Here is a 4,862-nt window from a genome sequence, read left to right as displayed (position 1 = left end):
AGAAATATTTTCTTGATATTCTAAGTTTTTGTTTGACTCAAAGTTTTGCTTGTGATTCTCTCATGACGTCATGGGCAGGGCCCAAAATCGCAACAAAAGATTCCTGATGTGTGCAAATAAAAGTTTATGTTTGGCAAGTAACTTTTTAAGTTCACAAGACAAAAATGAATTATTTAATTTAAAAAAAGTTTTTTAAACAAAAGAATTTGTTTTTTAAAAAGAAATCATTACAATTCCAAAAGTTTTGATTACAATTTTATTTTACTTAACTGAGGTTAATTTATTTTTTCCCATTGAATAATTGGGGAAAAATTTAACTTCATACTCTGCGAACCAGACCCTAAACTTAAAGTCTGGTTGAGTTTTTCCTTCATTAATGACTTTTATTACATACATTTTATCTATCATGGTAGTTCAGGTGAGTTATTTTTAATTCTAAATGAATATCCTTGTTGGTCTATTATTTAAGTGCTATGTTTACTTAACGCCAGAATAAATGCGATGTACGTTATGCAGCAAAGGAAATTAGAAGATCGGACATTTATCCATTATGGAGATAAGTTTTGGACGGGCGATGTGCCTCGTACAGGGAAGAAACTTTTTAGTTATCTAGCTTTGCTAGCAAAGTCGTAGCTAGCAGCTAGCTAATAGCACATCAACAACAGCCTAATGTCTGTATGATAAAAATACTGAATCGATAGATAAGAACAGTTTCTCCTCACCTGGCTGTCTCCTCCCCTCAGTAGTTCTTCAGAGAAAGGCAGACAGAGGCCTGTCAGTGTCTGTTGTATTTCATTACCTCTCTGCTTAAACCGCTGAAGCAGAAACGAGACTTCAACGTTTTCCGTCATCTGACAAGCAGCAGGTCTGCTCCACTTTATTCACCAAAATGTTTTAATTCACCAAAAACTGATCTATAATCTGGACGTTCGCTACGTTCAGCTCCAGTTACCAAATCTGCATGCAGATCCATGTTCACATGATGGTTGAATCAACATTGATATAATGTCAGTTATGGTTGAAACCCTAACGTTGATTCAACATACAAGTCACCGACCACTTTCAACGTTGATTCAATGTTTCCGGCTGACATTGATTCAATGTTGTTTCAATCATTCTGTGCTATCTGGGTGCGGTTAAACCCGAAATAATAATTATTATAATAATATGTATTTTGTGAGATTTTTTTAGATGTATATGTTTAGAGACACCTTGGTGCGAGTGAGGCAGCTCTTCACTACATTTTTTACTTATTTTTGAATACAAAAGTAAAAACGTCTTATTTTAAAAGGCTTTTATTTTGAAATTATACATCAGACGTGTTTGATATTTTCTGGTTGTGTTCTAGAAGTGTCCCTCTGTCACCCAGAAGTGAAAAAAGTCACTAGAAACAAAGAGTTTTTCAAAACTGCATCATGTCCCCAATTATGTCTGATACATTATTTATTTTTGCAACTGCAGTGGCTGGAAATCTATTTGCAGTGGTGTTGTTCTTTGCTGGTGGTGTTCTAGAGGCCTCCCTTCTCCTCCTCACAGAAGTGAGAGATATCATTATCATCTGTAGCCTCATTTCTTAGCCTAACTTGATAAATGTGAATGTTGTACATTTAATAAATCTTTTTTCATTTAGTATTTTTATTATGTCTGAATTTATGTCAGTGTTCTGTTACGAACGAAGGCATTTTTAATTTTCTGTAATATTTTAATCAAATCTTTAATTTTCATTTAGCACAAAATCAAATGAAAAAACACTTCAAAAAAATCAACCCAACAGAACCATAATAATAGTCATAGATTACAGTAACTTTACTGCAGCTAGTCATTTTTCTGGGTTTTTGCAGTGAACTCTCCTCACCCGTATCTACGAACAGATTCTCCACCTGACGGCCGCGTCTCTTTTTTACAGTGCGGATGATCGAATCCTCAGGTGACATGACAGTCACTGCCTTGAGGTGAGCTCCTATAGGGGGTGAATATTTATGAAATCACTTACATCTGTTAAGTATTTTTATTTTATATGTTCAGTATTTAAATTTAATTTTGTAGAAATCTCTTTTCAGCATGACCTGAAAGGTTTTTTTTCTTATCTTTTTGTTACTTGTTACACTGGTTGAACCACCACACTGAGTTATCAGGATGTAACAAAGCTTCATGTTAGGCCTCAGGTAAAGGAATCGGTTATTTCATCAAAGTTGAAAAAGTGATTTCCTTTTTATTATTTGGCTCAGCTACTTGAAACTATTCTGGTTCTCAAGAGGTTTTATAAAACAATTCACCCCCTGTGAAATGTTCGTTAATGCATCGTTTGCCCTTGATTTTTTTATTTTTTGAGAATTTATTGTAACTTAGTATTACTATGTTAGTAATAATACACTGTCTGATTAACAGGGCCGGCCCCAGGCATAAGCAAACTAAGCAGCTGCTTAGGGCCCCAAAGCAACTAAGGGGCCCCCTCAGTGGAGCTGATTTATTTTTATAATTTCTGTCGTAATTGTCATGATTTGTGGTTGGCGGTGAGGGGAGGGAAGACGCAGGCAGACCCAGGTTGAAGTGATGAATGATGGTTTTAATGAAATAATCCAAAGAACAGAACAGGCAGCTGGACGTTACACGACGTACAAACGATGAGGATCCGACAAGAGACAAAAACAACAGGTGGGACTAAATACACTGGGAGGGTAATTAAAGAAACGAGACACAGCCGGGATCAATCAACAGGGAAGAGAGAGACTCACAGGGGAGCAGACTAATAAACACAGAAAAACCTCAAAATAAATACACAGAAAACACAGATCACCACAGCACCCCCTCAAGGTGCCCAGAAATCAACTGGTGGATAAATCGTTGGCCAATAAATGTGTCCTATTATACATGTATATAATGTAAACAGCCAGAGATGCAATCAGTTTATAGCAGGTGTGTGAATGATCTAATGATCGGGCTGCTGACTGCAACCGGTCCACGTTGTTAGCAGAACTAGAGGGCCCCAAAACCAGATTTGGCTTAGGGCCCCATGGAGGCTGGGGCCCCATGGAGGCTTGGGGCCCCATGGAGGCTTGGGGCCCTGCTGATTAATTCACATGTTCATTTCAAGATTCAAGTATTCAAAATTTTGACAAATAAAAATGTATAAACAAAAGATTAAAGTCTGTTAAAAATAGACCCAGTCTAAACATAATTTTTTTTTTAAATTTTATTAACTTTATTTAAGAAGCAATTTCAAACAAAACACTGAACAAATACAAGGGGGCAAAAACTAAAAGGAAACAACGCAAATTAAAAACATAAAAAACAAGAAAAGCAAGAAAACTACAGGTGTAGCGAACAACTGGTTTTAAAAACATCCACAGAATAATGTCCCTCACTAACTTTTTTATTTTGCAGTATGTTTTATGTGCTGTGAAATCCATGATGAAAAATTAAGACAACTACAGACTTGTGTGAAAATATTTTAATATTTTTAAAAACTCAATGCATCAATTTTTAAAGACTCCACATCAGGAGGCAGGTCGACTCCACCCACAGCATGATCCTCAGGATCTGGAAGCAGGTCGACTCCACCCACAGCATGATCCTCAGGATCTGGAAGCAGGTCGACTCCACCCACAGCATGATCCTCAGGATCTGGAAGCAGGTCGACTCCACCCACAGCATGATCCTCAGGATCTGGAAGCAGGTCGACTCCACCCACAGCATGATCCTCAGGATCTGGAAGCAGGTCGACTCCACCCACCGCAGGGCTGTTCGTTTCTTCTGGAGTAGAAAAATTTTTCTTAAATTAATATGAAGTCAATCAAATTTTAAACACAAATATTTTTCTCACAAGACATCAGAAATGAAGGGTTTCATATTTCAATCAGTCTTATGAGATCTAATTTAAATGTCATTTAAAAGAAGATAATGAGATAGGAAGATGGCAGCCTGCTGCGCATAAATGACCCACAAATAAATACAATTCTGAGAACAAATGTTTTCAACATTCACAGCATTAGAAATGAACTGGACAATTTGAAAAATACTTACGTTGATGCATATTCCGATCACTTCCTCTTACTTTACAAAAAAACTGTTAATGTGAAAAGAAAATAAGACATTATATTTATGTTTGCTCTTTGGCTAGAAGGTCTGAATAAGTAGCTGAACTTACTAATCCCATGTTGCTTACAGATCCATATGTTGCTGCTTTGCTGCAAAGTGAACTGGAAACATCTGAGTCCCACCTTAAATAAAGTCCTCCTCCTTTCATTGACCACGTCACGTAAAACAATCCTTATGACGTTTAGTTTCCACAACTGATATCTCACTTCCAGGCTCAATAACCTAATCATTGAATAGACTTCCAACTTTTAACTAGAGTCATTTAAAATAAAAATGTGCACTTTTCTAAACCCTCATCTGCACGTTCGAAGGTGAGCTTCGTTCCAACAGTCCTGGTAGTTTAACTACATGCAGCTTCCCCCAACTCTCCTTCCCTGCACACCGAAAGAATAAAACAGATTCCTGCCCGCCTTCTTACGCTCAGTGACTCAGAGAAACTATCCACAACGAAACAGAACAGCAAAACTTCCGCGTACGTGTTTTTTCTTCTCACGTTAACAGACAAATGGTTCACAGTTCTGGAGGAGTGAATGCTGGCATACGCAAATTGCTGTGTTTCTTTTTATCTAATTTAAATAAAAACCTTAACTTGACTGCACTGGTTCATAACTGGGATAAACTGGAACTTAACGTATGATTAGATTGAATTTATGTCCTGCTTAGTGAGTTCTGAATCAGTGCTGTTTAAATACATTGTATTAAATTAAATTTATGATCCAACTAGCCACCTTTAGAATAGAATAAATATTATTTATTCTCCCCAA

At 36.8% G+C, this 4,862-nt stretch overlaps 1 long non-coding RNA gene across 1 annotated transcript; it reads right to left on the bottom strand.

The window, feature by feature from the left end:
* Nucleotides 1-3,179: 3,179 nt before the first annotated feature.
* On the bottom strand, nt 3,180-4,467 carry LOC106921419 (uncharacterized). The gene is made up of 3 exons (XR_001418977.2): nt 4,148-4,467; nt 4,024-4,066; nt 3,180-3,753 (listed from the first exon to the last, which is right to left on the bottom strand). It is a non-coding gene; the product is annotated as an uncharacterized LOC106921419 (long non-coding RNA).
* Between the last annotated feature and the right edge of the window lie 395 nt (nt 4,468-4,862).

Source organism: Poecilia mexicana, unplaced genomic scaffold, assembly GCF_051168715.1.
Source record: "Poecilia mexicana isolate PSO_F unplaced genomic scaffold, ASM5116871v1 scaffold_17, whole genome shotgun sequence".
Taxonomy (NCBI): domain Eukaryota; kingdom Metazoa; phylum Chordata; class Actinopteri; order Cyprinodontiformes; family Poeciliidae; genus Poecilia; species Poecilia mexicana.
The sequence above is the reverse complement of the archived record's forward strand: the minus strand, read 5'-3'. Positions and strand labels throughout refer to the sequence as shown.